The sequence below is a fragment of the Polypterus senegalus genome, chromosome 2 (genome assembly GCF_016835505.1).
Source record: "Polypterus senegalus isolate Bchr_013 chromosome 2, ASM1683550v1, whole genome shotgun sequence".
Classification (NCBI taxonomy): Eukaryota; Metazoa; Chordata; class Cladistia; order Polypteriformes; family Polypteridae; genus Polypterus; species Polypterus senegalus.
The window spans coordinates 318314113-318333036 of NC_053155.1; positions in this window are offsets into that span (position 1 = coordinate 318314113).

Genomic DNA, 18924 nt, shown 5'->3' on the forward strand with positions numbered 1-18924 from the left:
CTCCTAAATGGTTCATGCAATATTTTTGGTAAACCCCTTAAATTAAAGCTGGAAGTCTACACTTCAATTACATAATGATTGCTTAATCTCAATTCCATTGTGGTGCTGTATAGTGACAAAATTCTGAAAACTGTGTCACTACACTATATATATATATATATATATATATATATATATATATATATATATATATATATGTGTGTATGTGTATGTATACTGTATACATATTTTGTCTTTGACTCTGTGCCTTGTAAGTAGGTAGACTGACTTATTATCCCAGAGGGAAATTTGTTTGCAGCAGGAAAAGTCCAAGCATAAGCCATTGATGCAGACACATAAGAAAATAAGCCACAAGACAACAAATGACAGCCGTTGTTATAATCGGCACACACCAGTAGGATTTCTGTAATGAGAATCGAACGATACATGATAATGTTTTTGAATTTTTGGCTGATGCTCTGTGTGGCACAACGTGAAGACCACAACATAAAGAGGAATGATTTTTTTTTTTGGTTTAATTATTATCTTTATAAAGCATGACAGAGTAAAAAAATTAACTTTTCCACCACATTTCCTCCCTGAAAAGAAAAAAAAAGAAACTACCATCTGTCATGCGTGTGGTCGTGTGATGGCAGCGTAAGGGCTCTGGTGTTGGTCACTTTTCTGCCGAACCAGGGGTTGGCGCTGTTGTCTGACATCTTCACCTCTCCTTCCTCTGCAGAGTGGATGATTGACAGCCTTTGCACTGCTGATTTCTCCTCCTGGACCCTCCCCTTCCTGCCTGGAACCCATCTGAGCTCCCACCCCGCCACTGCTGCCAGTTCATTGCTTGGATTCTCATCTGCCAAGTTGTTAGTTTGTCTTTGTGAGAAGACCATTTCATTTGATTATGTAGCTTTACGTTAGATGGGGTCTTGGACACGCCCCAAACCTTTTTCAGAGTTAGTTCTCTTCTTTCATGCCAAGAATGAATCTTTTTTTTATCACTTATATTTTTCTTTATAGGTACCACAGCTGGAGCAGAGAAAGTCAGAGAGAGCACTCGCTAAAAAAAGCAAACAATCAAAAAATCAATACATGCTTTTAAGTATACAGAAGCACCGTGATAAAGCGGCATTTTGTAGAGGAGCGTCCATGTCCTCTGTGCAAACAGCCCCTCTGCTCACACCCCCTCCGTCAGGCAGAGAGAGCGAGAAAGATAGAGAGAAGCAAACAAGCACCGCGCGGGAAGCATATCTTATAGCATTGAGGAGTTTTAGTTAATATGCAATACATGCTCTGATTGGGTAGCTTCTAAGCCCAACCGCCAATAGCGTCCCTTGTATGAAATCAACTGGGCAATCAAACTGAGGAAGCATGTAACCTAAATTAAAAGACCCATTGTCCGCAGAAAGCGCCGAACCAGCGAAAAATCTGTGATATATATTTAGATGTGCTTACATTTAAAATCTGCGATGGAGTGAAGCCGCAAAAGTCAAAGCGCGATATAGCGAGGGATTACTGTAATGAGGGTACTAGAAATAAACTTGATCTGTTAGGATTAAAAGTCAAGATGGAGGTAAAGAATTTAGGGGTAACTATTGACTCTGACCTGAATTTTAAATCACATGTTAATCAGATTACTAAAACTGTATTTTTTACTTAAGAAATATAACAACAATTAGATCCCTTATAACTTTGCAAGATGCTGAGAAATAAGTTCACACTTTTGTTTTTAGTCGACTACAGTAGATTACTGTAACGCACTCCTCTCAGGACCACCCAAAAAAGACGAGTGCAGAATTCAGCTGCTAGAATCTTAACTAGGAAAAGAAAATCCGTGCACATCACACCAGTCTGAGCATCACTACACTGGTTACCAGTGTCATTCAGGATTGACTTTAAAATTCTGCTTATGGTTTACAAAGCCGTCAATAATCTGCTCCATCTTATATATCGGAGTGTCTGACATCTTATATTGTCAAATCGTAACCTTAGATCTTCAAATGGGTGTCTGTTTAGAATTCCAAGAGCTAAACTTAAAAGAAGTGGTGAGGCGGGCGGGCGGCCTTCTGCTGTTATTCACCTAAAATCTGGAACAGCTGACCGATAGAAATTCGCCAGGCTGATACGGTGGAGCGCTTTAAACAACTGCTATTTGAACATGGCTTTCTCATGGCTTCATTTTAGTGCAACTCTGATATTCTGTATATGCATTGAATTATCGTTTTTGTATCATGACTCTACCATTTGTAAACCCCCTACTTTCTCTTCTGTTCTTTTTCCGAGTCTCTATGGTTGCGATCTGCACCACCACCACCTGATCAAAGCACCGTGCTGTCCCTACATTGATGGATTGAAAGCCACATGACCATCATCATCATCATCATCATCTAGTTCTTCCATGAGGAGCCTGAAATCCATGAGGACTGATTGAGATCATTGATGTGAGGTAGAATAGCCAGTGGGGGGCTGGTCAGGTGGTCTCATGGCCTCAAAACCGCCTTTTTTTTTCTCCAGCCCACTACAGATTTTCATTCTTTCTGTCCTTCTGGCCATCGGATTTTACTTTATTCTTTGTTAATTAGCATTGCCTAATCTCATTTTCATATTTTTCTTTTTTTCTTTCTTCATCATGTAAAGCACTTTGAGCTGCACCATTAGTATGAAGATGAAATATAGAAATACATGTTATTGTTGTTTATAAAACATTTATTCATGCGTTGCGGAGGTTTTTGCAGTTCATAATCTAAACTTTCAACTATTCATGCATTATAAAGGTGAGTAAAGAGATTATTAAAACATTCATGAGCACTGGGCCAGAATATGAGCACTGGTGTGTGCCCAGCTGAGGACAGCATTGTGATGTAAGTCGCAGTTTGTTGATCAGTTTAGTTTAATTCTTGTAGCAGGAACAACTCAGTTTGAATTAAAACATCAGGTTTATTGCCTTAAAGAACAGTTTTGTTATAAAATAGATAGATAGATAGATAGATAGATAGATAGATAGATAGATAGATAGATAGATAGATAGATAGATAGATAGATAGATAGATAGATAGTGCCTTTCCTATCTATCTATCTATCTATCTATCTATCTATCTATTATATAGTGCCTTTCCTATCTATCTATCTATCTATCTATCTATCTATCTATCTATCTATCTATCTATCTATTATATAGTGCCTTTCCTATCTATCTATCTAATAGATAGATAGATAGATAGATAGATAGATAGGAAAGGCACTATATAATAGATAGATAGATAGATAGATAGATAGATAGATAGATAGATAGATAGATAGATAGATAGATAGATAGATAGATAGATAGATAGATAGATAGATAGGTCTACAGGGGTTGAATTATGAGGAAAGATTAAAAGAGCTGAGCCTTTACAGTTTAAGCAAAAGAAGATTAAGAGGTGACATGATTGAAGTGTTTAAAATGATGAAGGGAATTAGTCGAGTGGATCGAGACTTGTATTTTAAAATGAGCTCATCAAGAACACGGGGACACAGTTGGAAACTTGTGAAGGGTAAATTTCGCACAAACATTAGGAAGTTTTTCTTTACACAAAGAACGATAGACACTTGGAATAAGCGACCAAGTAGTGTGGTAGACAGTAAGACGTTAGGGACTTTCAAAACATGACTTGATGTTTTCTTGGAGGAAGCAAGTGGATAGGACTGGCGAGCTTTGTTGGGCTGAATGGCCTGTTCTCGTCTAGATTGTTCTAATTCTAATTCTAATTCTAAATTCTAAAAGTTTAAAGAGAGTCATCTGGCATAATTAGAATATGAACTATTAAAAAAAAAAAAAAAAAGATAGATAGATACTTTATACAGTACTTTATTCACATACTCCAGCAGCAGCGTACTGATAAATAACAATATTAAATTAAAGAGTGATAACAATGCAGGTATAACAGACAATAACTTTGTATAAAGTTAACGTTTACCCCCCGAGTCGCATAGTGTGGGGTCTCCTCAGTCTGTCACTGAAGCTGCTCCTCTGTCTGGAGATGATCCTGTTCAGTGGATGCAGTTGATTCTCCATGATTGACAGGAGTCTGCTCAGCGCCCGTCGCTCTGCCACGGATGTCAAACTGTCCAGCTCTGTGCCCACAATAGAGCCTGCCATCATCACCAGTTTGTCCAGGCGTGCGGCGTCTTTTTTCTTTATGCTGCCTCCCCAGCACACCACCACGTAGAAGAGGGCGCTCACCACAACCGTCTGGTAGAACATCTGCAGCATCTTATTGCAGATGTTGAAGGTCGCCAGCCTTCTAATGAAGTATAGTCGGCTCTGTCCTCTCTTGCACAGATCATCAGTGTTGGCAGTCCAGTCCAGTTTATTATCCAGCTGCACTCCCAGGTATTCATATTGCTGTGTGATCAACAAGTCATTGTTTTTAGCACTGGTATTTTGCAGCTTTTCCTCAATCTGAAATTTTTTCTTCAATTTATCAAAATTGTAAGTAACATCAAATGCTATAAAAAAAAACCTTTCAATGTTTTATTCTTCCTAAAAATATTTAACACTTATATTGTAGGGCGGCATGGTGGCGCAGTGGTAGCGCTCCTGCCTCGCAGTAAGGTGACCTGGGTTCGCTTCCCGGGTCCTCCCTGCATGGAGTTTCCATGTTCTCCCTGTGTCTGCGTGGGTTTCCTCCCACAGTCCAAAGACATGCAGGTGAGGTGCATCGGCAATCCAAAATTGTCCTCAGTCGGTGGGCTGGCACCTTGCCTGGGGTTTGCGTCCTGCCTTGTGCCCTGTATTGGCTCCAGCAGACCCCTATGACCCTGTAGTTAGTATATAGCGAGTTGGATAATTGATGGATTTATATTGTAAGCCACTAGGGGGCGTACCGCCACCCTAACCCCCGACACAGACAGGCAGGACACAGGTTCAAGTCAACCCCCGTGTTTATTTACAATCAAAAGTGCACAAACCACCAACACCAGACCAGTATGCACTCCATTCCCTTCCTTGCCCCCAGTACATCCACTTCCACTCTTCCTCAGGCTTTTCCCACTCCTTCCTCTCGACTCTGGCCCCTCAATGGAGTAAGGTGGCTCCTCTAATTCAGGTCCTGGGTGTGGTCTGGGTGGCTCATCACTATTACCTAGAATCACTCCCAGGTGCACTGGTGGTCCTCTACAGGGCTCTGCAGATCCCCCAACAGGGCTTCACCAAACTCCAGCTCCCAACATGCCCTGCAGGGATGGCTGCCCTCTAGTGTCCCAGGGGAGGTATTGCCTCATCAATGCCCTCTCCCCTGGTCCTTCCACTCTGCTGGCGTCCCGGCCAGGTAGTGGCCATGGCCACCATTCACAATATTAACACACAAACACATGCATACACAAATAGAAAACAACAAATTATTTTTATTATCTTATTAGGGGGGGCTAAGCCCCCTGGTGCCTTCAGTGCCCAACCCCCAGTTGTGGGCAGAATATTAGTAAAATCTGTAAATGTACAAAAGAAAAATTAGTATTTATTGGAGTCAAAATCACAAAATTCTATAAATAGGTAAAAGAAAAATTAATTATTATTTAACAGAGAGAAATCATGAAATGAGAAAAAAATATTTACTCTCTTACCGAATGGAGCATTCCTGTTAAACTGAGGTCCACTGTGCTCAATGAGTATTTATAAGAGACTAAATAAACATTCTGTTCATTTTAACTGACATTCTTATAGATAAAAAAAAAATGACAGGAAAAATCAAGTGAAAACTAAAGTGGTATGCAATGGGTCATCGTAACTCAAACTTCTGCTAACTAAATCAACTAAATGCGAACATTGGTGTGGTGAATAGATCTATTTTTTTTTATAATTTATTTTAGTTTATAATTTAAAAACAGAATAAGAATATGAAAATCTAACAATGTCACATTAAAGTTCGGTAAATTCTGAAAAGAATGATACCAAATATATATATGTAGGTTTTAAAATAAGCCCAATTTAATGCGTGACAAAAAAGTCACATAAAATCGTTGCACAAATTCGTTGCACTTTTTGGCCTAGCATTTTATATAGATAGAGTAGATACCAATGACTGCGGACCGCTCTAACGATAACGTGCAGTGAATACACTTGATGTCTTTCTCTGTCTCTGTTTATCATTCGTTTGCTCAGACGTTGATGCGATTGCTGTTTCCTGAGTAGCTTTTCTTTTCTCCACACTCTTCTCTTCTTCTGTCAGCATCTTTTCACATTAAAAGTGATTAAGTCAGTGTTTGTGTTGCAATTACTTAGTGGTTTTCATTAATTTTTCAGTTACGCTGGCACTTAAATCTTTCGATCTGCCTCAAGAATGACTTAAGATATGAAGAGGTAGAGGAAGAGACGACGAAGGTGGTAGGGAATGAAAACGGCACCCGTACACAGGCACCGCACGGTCGCCCTGCTGCCCACTGCCGAGAGTTGATTCTACAATAAAATTACAATAAAAATAAAAAGAGGAATAACCTTGGAGGTTAATCATCACCCTGAAAGCACATAGTAGACGTCACTTAGTATATGTGTACCAAATTTCAGGTTGATAGGTCAAACGGTTTGCGAGCTACAGGAGATTTAAAATCCTGGACAGATAAACGAACAGCCATGGTAGCGTATTATATAAGAAGATATAAACTTCTACACGTGGAAATGTGTGTCTGTCTGTCTGTCTGTCTGTCCAGCCCGGAAGTGTAAGGCTACAACATGAAGGTTAAAGAAATCGATTCTGTCGCCAATGTGAAAACACTGAGAAAAGAGAAACTCGCTTAGCCACTGATACAAAAGCAAGGCGAACACATTGACAAAACGAAACCTCCAAGGGGAGAGAAACTCGTTTAGCTGCTGCTAGACAACAGAGACGACTATGTCGGGCAAACGAAACCAAAAGACAGACTCGCTTAGCTTCTGATATACAAGCGAGGTGAACACGAAAAAAACGAAACCTTTGAGGAGAGAGATTGAATTCATGGATATTTGCAGCACGAGATTACACAGCTAGTTAATTAATAATAAGTATTATTTCTCAGTCGATATTGGATTGAAATTTACTAGTCTATGAAATACTGTTACTCTGGTGAAAACAGGCAAAAGACATTTAAAAAAAACTACAGAATATGTCAGTTTAATGATGAACAAGCTAATCCATGGACAATTAGAACAAAGAAATTGGTGCATTTAATCCTTATATGTATTGGCTTGAAATGTCATGAAACAGTCTGCCTGATGCTTCTTTATATAATACATAATGCAAGGGACATTCAAAAAGTTTCCGCTTTTTTTTTAACTCTATTTATTAATTAAGAATTTCAGAAACAAACTACATCACTATTCTACACAGTCACCTTCGTTTGTGATGCAATTTTCCCAGCGTCGTACCAACTTTTTAATGCCCAATTACGACTCCTCCTGCCTTCATCATTTCCAACGAAAATACAAAAGTGTGGAGAATTTTTGAATGTCCCTCGTACATAAGCTAATGTATGAATTATCATTTAATGACATTTATTAACTATTTGAATGAACATGTACTCATAACCCATTAAAGATTACATAATCCTTGTTAATGAAAGTTATTATAAAGTGTTACCTGAGTCTTCAGTCATCAAAAATTGTGACTTTTCTGGAAGTGTCTAAAAAAGGAAGAATACCAAAGATCTTATCATGAACCACCAGAGGGATGTAAAGAGAGGTGATCACAGCATGAAAGATTTATTAGAGACTGAGCCAATAGCTCATTTAATGCAGACTTCCCAAAAAATACTACAGATGACCCCCAAAATTCATGGGGGTTACGTTCCTAGAGCACACGCAAATTGTGAAAAACCGCAAATTTTGGATGTGGTCAAAAAAATGCCTAGAAATGCCTATTTTTACAGTTTAAACCCTAAATATGTCCCAAAAACACTTTAATTTCATTTCACTCAGCTTAATACAATAACCTTAAAAAAAAGAATGTAAAGGTAAAGCCGTATACTGCACAGTACTGTACTGCTGTGTCTCCCGCAGTGCTAGAATGTCAAATACCGATGTTACCGCTATATGTACTGGAATTCATGCAAGCGCGTTTTCTTTGGTATAAGTAGGGTAAATATGTATTAATTTAATTTAATAAAAATACAGTAAAATGTACGGGTACTCACCAATAATGAATGATATTGATTGAAGATGATGATGAATGAGATGTAGAGTATGAAGAAGGTAACTAATAAACATAATGACTCCACAGAAAAACAGAGGATTTACAGCTCCTCGGATGAAGCCTCTTCTTCAGGCTCTTCAGGAGGAGTCGTATCTTCTGACGGGTCTTCTTCTGGTGGGGTTTTGTGCTGGCTTTTCTTGATAACTTTGAGGAACATTGTGATGGGAAGTTGCAGCATAGCTTTTTAGTTACAGCAAATCCAGTAGTTCAGCCTTCTCCTGGAGTGTCTTAAACTTCTTCTGGTGCTTTGGTTCATTGCCAGAAGCCTTAGAAGGTGCAGGGCATTTGGGTGGCATATTAGGGTTTTAAGAAGAACAAAATGAAAAATACGAGAATACTCAGTGAAACACTGATAGCTACACACGGTAAACTGTTATGATGCGAGAATGCTGGGCTGCATCTACTGGAGATGTGTCACAGGGCAGCAGTCAATCAGCAACAAGGAGAAATCAATAACGCTCTCGGATCGGCTACTTTCACCATTCCAAACCCCGTTTTCCTCTACGCTTGCTTCCTGTTCTCTCTACAGTACAGTATTGCCACGAAAAAAGCCAATCAAACATTGTGGAGGATATTTGCAGTTTCCACTAACAATTATTAGTTAGGTTCTAAGGAAAAATCCACGAACGACTGAGGCCGCAAATTCTGAACCACAACTTCACGGGGGTTTTAGAAAACGGAGAACTTTCTAGCTATTTTCCATAGGTTACTACCTTCCAGAAAGAGGAAGAAGGTGATACTCTAGAAGACTCAGGTGTGTCTTTGCCTCGGCCACCCCTCTCCAGTGTTTCTGACCCAGCATGAATGTCCTTACACGCCACTCTAATGTTCTGGAGCACACCAACACCAACCCTTCAAACTGTTCCGATGTTTTGGCCACAGAGTACGTCACAAGTGTCCCTGTAACCCATTTTGATACCCCCAGCCTTGAGTCTTTAAGAAGACAAGAAAAAACTCCCTCTTAGGGGAGAAAAACAGGAGGAAATCTTGGGAAAGGCAATTCAAACTGAGAGAGGGACCCCCTTCCATGCAGGTTAGGTGTGTAATGCTTGTCAGAAAATGGGGTAAAAAACAACGCACAAAACAGAACACAAGTAATCTTCTTCACAGAGCTTGATAGCCAATCTATCATGGCCACCTTAGAAATACAATACACCTTTGTTTTTGCACGGCGCTCCACAGCAAGTGAAGACGCGGAGCGACATGACATCTCTCAAGGCCACATTCAAGAAGAGAAGATACCACTCAATGAATACAGAGCGATCGCATATGAGGGTATAAATTTGTTCAAATACATCAAAAACAATGTAGAAATGAATTACCATAAATGAATAATTGTAGGACCACCGCCAGATTGTAGAACAGGAGTTTAACAAGCCAGACACAGCAGTTAGAGTCCTGGAGACCTCGATCAACAAGACACAGCCCCCTACTGGCCATTCCAGAGTGGAGTCAGTGCTGAACCAGCCAATCAGATGAAAGGACCCTTCTACCACTCCTTTGTCTGATGTGATTTCTCCATAGATCCTCCAAACAACTTGACAGTACAGCAGTGGCACCAAGTGGCATACAAGGATACCAAGAAGAGAAGAGAAAGAGAATAGTGGAGGTTTAGTAACAGTTTATACAGTCAGGTCCATAAATATTTGGACAGAGACAACTTTTTTGTCATTTTGGTTCTGTACATCACCACAATGAATGAATTTTAAATGAAACAACTCCGATGCAGTTGAAGTGCAGACTTTCAGCTTTAATTCAGTTGGTTGAAAAAACGATTGCAGAAAAATGTCAGGCAACTAAAGCATTTTTTGAACACAATCCCTTCATTTCAGGGGCTCAAAAGTAATTGGACAAATTAAATAACTGGGAATCAAATGTTCATTTCTAATGCTGGGTTTCCTCCTCTTTAATGCTCTGCCAGGCCTTTACTTTCAGTTGCTGTTTGTTTGTGGGCCTTTCTGTTCAAAGTTTAGTCTTCAACTCGTGAAATGCCTGCTCAGTTGAGTTAAGATCAGGTGACTGACTTGGCCATTCCAGAATTTTCCACTTCTTTGCTTTAATAAACTCCTGGGTTGCTTTGGCTGTATGTTTTGGGTCATTGTCCATCTGTATCATGAAACGCCCGCCGCCCAATCAGTTTGACGTCATTTAGCTGGATTTGAGCAGACAGTACGTCTCTGAACACCTCAGAATTCATTCGGCTGCTTCTGTCCTGTGTCACCTCATCAATAAACACGAGTGTCCCAGTGCCACTGGCAGCCATCACACTGCCCGACTCCACCGTGTTTTACAGATGATGTGCTATGCTTTGGATAATGAGCTGCTCCACGCCTTCTCCATACTTTTTCTTGCCTTTATCATTCTGGTAGAGGTTGATCTTGGGTTCATCTCTCCAAAGAATGTTTTTCCAGAACTGTGCTGCCTTTTTTAGATGTTCTTTAGCAAAGTCCAGTCTAGCCTTTCTATTCTTGAGGCTTATGAGTGGCTGGCACCTTGCAGTGCACCCTCTGGATTTACTGTCATGCAGTCTTCTCTTTATGGTAGACCTGGATATCGATACGCCTACCAAGCCCTGGAGAGTGTTGTTCACTTGGCTGGCCGTTGTGAAGGGGTTTCTCTTCACTATGGAAATGATTCTGCGATCATCCACCACTGTTGTCTTCCGTGGACGTCCAGGTCTTTTTGCGTTGCTGAGTTCACCAGTGCTTGCTTTCTTTCTCAGGATGTACCAAACTGTAGATTTTTCCACTCGTAATATTGTAGCCATTTCTTGGTTGGGTTTTTTCTGTTTTCGCAGCTTAAGGATGGCTTCTTTCACCTGCATGGAGAGCTCCTTTGACCGCATGTTGTCTGTTCACAGCAAAATCTTCCACATGCAAGCAGCACACCTCAGATCAACTGCAGGCCTTTTATCTGCTTAATTGATAAGACATAACGACGGACTTGAACACACCTGCCATGAAATAGTCTTTGAGTCAATTGTCCAATTACTTTTTGGAGCTCCTGAAATGAAGGGATTGTGTTCAAAAAATACTTTAGTTGCCTCACATTTTTATGCAATCGTTTTGTTCAACCCACTGAATTAAAGCTGAGAGTCTGCACTTCAACTGCATCGGAGTTGTTTCATTTCAAATTCATTGTGGTAAAGTTCAGAAGCAAAATGAGAAAAAAGTGGTCTCTGTCCAAATATTTATGGACCTAACTGTAACTATCATATTAATTATGTTTTAGAACTAATGACTATCAACCGAGATGCACTGATAATCAGCAGCTCTAGTCAGGGTGTGCTAAACTGAAGTCGCAAGTCTTTGGATCTTGGATTTGAAAGCTGAAACTGAAGGGGCATATCTTACAGTAGCAGGCAGACCATCCTACAGCTTTGGGGCCCTGGAATTAAAAGTTCCAACCTCCCGCTTTTATTTTATTAATCCTTGGAATTACAAGAAGACCGGCATCTTGAGATCTTCATGTGCATTCAGATTTGTAAGTCATAATAAGTTCATAAACAAGGGGATACCCAAAAATAGCTGGAATCTGTATCTAGTGCACAATCTTTGTTGTTTAGCATTGCCTAATCTTATTTGTATATTTACTTTTTTCTTTCAACTTGAAATGCAGTTTGATCTGTCTCATTTGTATGAAAACATGCTCTAGAAATACAGTAAATGTTGTTGTTGCTGTCAGGTTAAGTAGTACCGGTGCTACATGATTAACATCATCATAAATGTATTTTGTGCCGAGTCCCATCTTCCATGGTGTTGCCCTGGAAACCCCTGGAAACAAAGGGGGAAGGATAATACTGTGGAACCGTGTTCCCTCATGATAATTTCTCCTGTCAATCCCATCACCTGCATCCGGGACATTCACTATTTAAACAGGAGGTCAAAAAGAAAGAGAAATCCCATTCTACTTGCCACCCATTCATTGCAGAGCCAAGTCATTTACAGCTTTATCTACTTGCCACTTAAAATGCCTGGCAACCCTGGGGTTCTGGGCTACAACGACATACCGAGGATAAGCACGGTGAGACTGGTTCTTGTTGTTTGGGGAGAGGAGTAAGCCATCAATTTCATCCGTATAATTTTTCCAGCTGAACCAGGTTCACAAACATTATTCATTTTCCGTTTAATCTTCGTGTTTTCTGTGTGTCTCATTGATTTCATGTTCTGTGTGGGGTCAAGGGAGGGTCCGTGTTGTATATTAACTTTTTGCTGCACCTTAAATTATTACATTCCGCTGGTCACTTTTCGGGTTGAGTGTTATGTCGGGGCAGGTTGGGGTGTGATATACAGTGGGTATAGAAAAGAATCCCCAGCTTCGAAAAATCCCCATTTTTTTAGCTTTACAGCCTTAAATGTAAAAAATATTTCTTCCCAGCTTTCCTTACTCAATGCCACCTCTAACATCCAAGTGAAAGATATGACAGCTATAGTTCAGAAAATTAAAAATAAATCAAAAACAAGACCTATTGAGGTGGCACAGAGGTGCAGTAGTAGCGCTGCTGCCTCGCAATTAGGAGACTTTGGTTCGCTTCCCAGGTCCTCCCTGCGTGGAGTTTGCATGATCTCCCCGTGTCTGCGTGGGTTTCCTCCAACAGTCCAGAGACATGCAGGTTTGGTGCGTTGCCGATCCTAAATTGTCCCTAGTGTGTGCTTGGTGTGTGTGTGTGCCCTGCGGTGGGCTGGCACCCTGCCCAGGGTTTGTTTCCTGCCTTGCGCCCTGTGTTGGCTGGGATTGGCTCCAGCAGACCCCCGTGACCCTGTAGTTAGGATATAGCGGGTTGGATAATGGATGGATGGATGGAAGACCAACTGAAATTAATAAGGGATTACCCCCCCAATATGTCAAAGTAATTTTGTTGACCCACCTTTAGCTTTAATGTCAGCCTGGAGTCTCTTGATTCTCAGTATTTGCCCCCCACTCTTCTTTACAGTTCGGTCACATTGGAATGTTGAGCGTTGGTGGTCTGCTATCTTCAGATCTTTCCACAGATTTTCACTGTGATTTAGGTCTGAGCTCTGACTGGCCACACCAGGACATTCACTTTTTTCTCATTCAGCCACCGTGTAGTCAGTTTTGCTGTGTGCTTCGGGTCGTTGTCATGTTGAAAGGTGAACATTCTGCCCATCTTCAACTTTCTGGCAGAGGGTAGCAGGTTTTCCTCCAGAATTTGACAGTATTTTGCCCCATCCATTTCTCCTTCTACCCTAATGACAGCCCCAGGCCCCCCCACTACAGGATGCTGTCCCCTCCATGCTTTACTGTAGGTATGGTGTGTTGTGGATGGTGAGCTGCATTGGTGTACCGTTTGGTATTGAGGCCAAATGGTTTGATTTTGGGCTCATCTGACCTTAAGACCTTTTTCCACTTGGCATCACAATCTTCAAGGTGCGTTCTGGCAAAGCTCAAACGAGCCTTCATGTGGCCTTTCTTGAGAAGTGCGACCCTCCTGAACAAGCCACCATTGTGGAGTGTTTGTGAAATTGTTGTCACATGCACTCCACTCTGTACCATCAAAATCTGTAACTCCTTCAAAGTGGCCATTTGCTTCTTGGTGGTCTCTCTTACCAGTTTCCTGCTTGCTATTCCATCCAGTTTGGAGAGTCCAGAGAGGGTCCTAGTAGTACGAAACACTTCTTTATGATGGACTTTACTGAGCTCCTTGGGATTGATAAAGCCTTTGAGATTTTTTTGCCTCCATCTCCTGCCTTATGTCTGTCCACAACTCTATCTCTGAGATCTTTTGAAAGTGACCTGCCACCCAAAGTCAGTTGTTTGCCATCAGTCGCTCTACCAAGCAAGGGAATGAATGGACCAGGAACAGCTTCACTGATCACACTCATTACAACTGAGGACAGCCGGAAAGAAGCTAGTAACTGGTCAATGGTGGGAATGGTGGGCACTGACACTTGATTGAGTTTAGGAGGGGGGGCCCTTTATTAATCACAGGATTTCCATCTTTTCCATCTTTCCATTTTTTCTAACCCGCTGAATCCGAATACAGGGTCACGGGGGTCTGCTGGAGCCAATCCCAGCCAACACAGGGCACAAGGCAGGAACCAATCCTGGGCAGGGTGCCAACCCACCGCAGGACACACACAGACACACCCACACACCAAGTACACACTAGGGCCAATTTAGAATCACCAATCCACCTAACCGGCATGTCTTTGGACTGTGGGAGGAAACCGGAGCGCCGGAGGAAACCCACGCAGACACAGGGAGAACATGCAAACTCCACGCAGGGAGGACCTGGGAAGCGAACCCGGGTCTCCTAACTGCGAGGCAGCAGCGCTACCACTGCGCCACCGTGCCGCCCTCACAGGATTTCTTGTTTTTTATTTTTTTAAATTCTTCTGAACTGTAGCTGTGATGTCTTTCACTTGGATGTTAGAGGTGGTATTGAGTAAGTAACGATGGAAAAAATAGAAATGTGTGTGTTTTCATTTAAGGCTGTAAAGCAAAAAAATGGGAATATTTCAAAGGGGGGATTCTTTTCTATGCCCACTCTATATTGTTTGGAGTTTGTTCATTTCTTTTTTATTAATATATACTTACTTTATTAATTAGCATATTGTTTGTTTTTTGGCTTATTTTCGATTGGCAATTGGGGAAGTTTATTTGGAAGTATGGCTTGTCGGGTCTAACATCCTCAGCTTGACATGCCATGGGTCTTGGCGGTGTAGCTGCCACTTAGGGAGAGTGAGTCGGCCATTACAAAGTAAACAAATGATTCTCTCTCACATTCTCTCTGGTTGCGAGGAGCTTTGTGCTGCGGTGCAGTCGGTTCAAAACTGAACGCCTCCTTCCTGCAGCTGCGGGCTTTATAGGCAGGGTATCAGAAGGGGCGGAGTCAATTGCCCTCACTCTGCATCTTCTCTGTACTGCGGAGGGAAGAAGATAGGAGAAGGTAATCATGAGCGCCCCCTCTTGATCATGGGTGGCAGTCCCAGCTTCAGACAAACCAAGAGGGCGATCCACAGACGCTCATGCGTGACACTGGGAATTAAGAGTCACGGTTATTCTAAACTTCTTCATTTAAGTAATTGTGCTCTTGTGAACCTGCAGTACTGCGGCCCTCTTAGCTCTGCAGGTAATTCCTTTGGGTTTTGTTGACTTTTTGTGGACCTTCTTTAGGCAGCTGTGTGTCTTTCCTAATCAACTGAGTTGCCCATAGGTGGGCTTCAAACATCTCAGTGATGATCAGTAGTAGGTTAGGATGCACCTGAGCCAAACAGGTCCATAGAGGATGCCATTTGTGCTGCTCTCCATCCAGCCCTCAACCACCTGGACTCAAAGAACTCCTACGTGTGAATGTTGTTCTTAGATTTTAGTTCAGCCATTAACACCATCATTTCCCCAGCAGCTAACTCAAAAACTCAGCCATTTGGGACTCAAGACCCCTCTCTGCAACTGGGTGTTGGACTTTCTTACAGGGAGGCCACAAAATGTGCGAGTCGGCAATAACACCACTAAGACCATCAAGTTGAGCGCAGGGGCCCCACAAGGGTGTGTGCTCAGCCCGTTGCTCTTCACCCTGCTCACCCACGACTGTGTACCAATCTACAGTTCCAATCACATTGTCAAGTTTGTGGATGATACAACCGTGGTCAGCCTCATAACCAAAAATGACAAAGCCAACTACAAGAACGAGTTGAGCCAACTGGTCCAGTGGTGTAAAGACTACAATCTCTTCTTGAACGTGGGAAAGACTAAAGAGATTGTGGTCGATTTCAGGAGAGGTCATTCACAGCACCCCGACTGACCATCGATGGTGTAGCTGTGGAAAGGGTGAGTAGCACCAAGTTCTTGGAGATGTACAGCTCAAACGCCCTCTCCTGGTCAGATAACACCACATCACTGGCCAAGAAAGCTCAAATCCGCCTCTACTTTCTACACAAACTGAGGAGAGCACAAGTCCCCCAAATGATGTGCCCTTTCTACCGGGGCACAATGGAGAGCATCCTCACCAGCTGCATCTCTGTGTGGTATGGAAGCTGCACTGCCTCCTGTAGGAAGTCCCTGCAACGCATAGTGGATGCAGCCAGTGGTGCCCCACTGCCCTCCCTCAAGGACATTTTCCACACCCATCTCACCTGTAGACCCATCACCATCAACTCTTCCCACCCCTTACATTCCCTCTTCAGCCCCCTTCTCTCAGGGAAAAGGTACTGGAGCCTCGGGTGGGCCCGCTCCATAAGACTGTCTAACAGCTTCATCCACCAAGCTGTCGGGATGCTGAACTCTGTCAATACCTTCCCCCCTTGCCTCCTGCCCCTGGACCGTAACAAGAGTCATCATCTACCAAGTACCCTACCTCAGCTGGTATTGTATAAGGACTCAATATTACATCTGCTGCTAACTGTCTGTCTGTTTGTACATCTCATTAGCTACTCTACAGGGTGAGGCAGAAAGGACGGACGTCTTTGAAATGGCTAGAACTCACCACTAGGTGGCGTGACAGTAGGTTCACGAATTCTTAGCATTTTTTTATTTTCTTTTTAGTTGAAGCCATGGAGCCGTGAACGATAGAACACCACGTTTTTGTGTACGACTGTTTTGTCAAGAACAACCAATCTATTACCGCAACTCAGCGTGAGTTTCGTTGCCATTTCAATATCCACAGAAATAAAGCTGTTCCCGCTCGTAAAACTATCCTACGTTGGGTTAAAGCACTTCGTACACGAGGTACACTAATGAACAAAAGACCGCCAGGGGCTACACGAACGGCACATACCCCTAAAAATGTGGAAAGCATATGACTAGCCCTGCTGCGCGGTCCAAGTCGATCTGCTCGGAAGCATTCTTCTGAACTTGGCCTAAGTAATCGTTCGGTAAGGCGTATTTTGCATTTAGACCTGCATTTCCATCCCTACAAATTGTCAAATGCTATTTCAATATGATCTCAAATCTTTCAATAAATTTCTTTGTAAGAAAAAATTTACAATTTTGTGATTTTCTGAAAAAAGTCTGTCCTTTCTGCCTGTATAATGCGCCTTCTCGTTTTTTTTACTGTAATTAGCTTTTGCACTAATGACTGTTGCACATTGCACACAGGTCTACTTTACAAGATCTAATGTTAATTATCTTATATGTTATACTTTATACTTTTTATATTTTATTGTACTATGAAGTTGAGAGAGAAACAGTATTTCGATTCTCCTGTATGGTCTGCACATATTGTGAATTGACAATAAAAGGCTATTTGATTTGATTTGATTTGACAAGTCTGAATGCTTGTTTCCATTTCTTTTTTTTTTTAAATAAAGTTTAAAAGAATTTCTAAATTCCTGCTTCCATTTTGCCATTCTGAGGCACAAGGCTGCAAAATGTGACACAAGTGAGGGGTCTGAAGACATCCTGAAGGTGACGTGTACCACTCGCCGACGCGCCCCTCACTGTCTCCTCTCTTAAGTGCTAATCAAAATTGATCTAATTTGGGCTTCTCGAGAGGATTACATACCTGGGTAGTGACATTCATGTGACTCTGGTGACTCTTCCTACAAAGTCAGTAGACGGATTGGGAGAGCATGGGGGGATCAGGAGGTCGCTGGAAAGGGGGGTGTGGTGTAAGGAATCCATTCCTGGATGGCTTTATCCATTCCTGGGAATTCAGAAATCCCGCATGTCATTCCTAGGAATCCTGGGCTCCCGGGGATGACACAGTGCACGGACATTTTTAATAAAACTACTGTAATATGTTGACACCAATAAAAGACTAACCTTATCTACAAGCAGTTCTTGCTATCATATAAGTACATGTATCTAGTAGTTAGTTGCAGTAATAAGAGCGTAGAAAGCACAACGTGTCCAGCGTGCGGTCATCCAGGTGAGGGCGCACCTTCGTGACAGAATACGCCAGCAGCTGAGAAAGCACGCTCTGCCTCCACTCAAGTAGGTGGCACAGTCATCAGATACTGATACACTTGTTCTGAACAACGCCCGCGCTTGTCGTTGCTCTGAAACACCGCCATTTCAGCTTTTACTGATGCATCCAGTTTCTTGTCATCATTCCGTGATAGCAAGTTTCCTGGCACAGATAATGCGGATCCAACAGACTGACGCATTGCAATTAAGTTGCTGTTCAAAGTTGTTGTCTGACAGACGTCAATAAAGTCTGCCCCGTCCCGGCATTCGTGAGCTGCAGAGTGCAGACTCCTCCCAGTCCACTGTGCTCAGTCTTAGTGGGAGCCAGGAGACTGACGACTGCTGCTGGTTGACTGAATTAATTGGCGACACACTACACCGTGGGCCAAAAAACCATGCCACTTAATTATTTTCAACTACAGCGTGTCCCACTCGGGAGTACAACTTTAAAAATGCGAACTACTCTGCAACGCGTGCATGTATCATCATGCAACAAGGTTCAAAATATTCCTTATTTAATGAAGAATTGATTCTGTGTCATAAAGAGGCAGACACTGTAGCGGGCACCGCTACGGCAGCCCCGGATGTGGCAGCGGCCGGGCTGCGCCAGCCAGGCGCAGACGGCCATCTAGCCCCAGACACCAACCCTGCAGAGTGGCGAAAGCAAGCATGCAATACTTGTCCATATCTGAGGAATTTGTGAAACAACTGGACGACTACGAACTTCAAGAAGGTTACTTCCAACAGGATGGGGCAACGTGCCATACCTCTTATCGTTTTTTGGAGACAGGGTGATCTCGAAAGGTTTGTGGCCACCTCGATCGCCCGATTTAACTCCCCCAGATTTTTTTCTACGGGGATATTTAAAGGG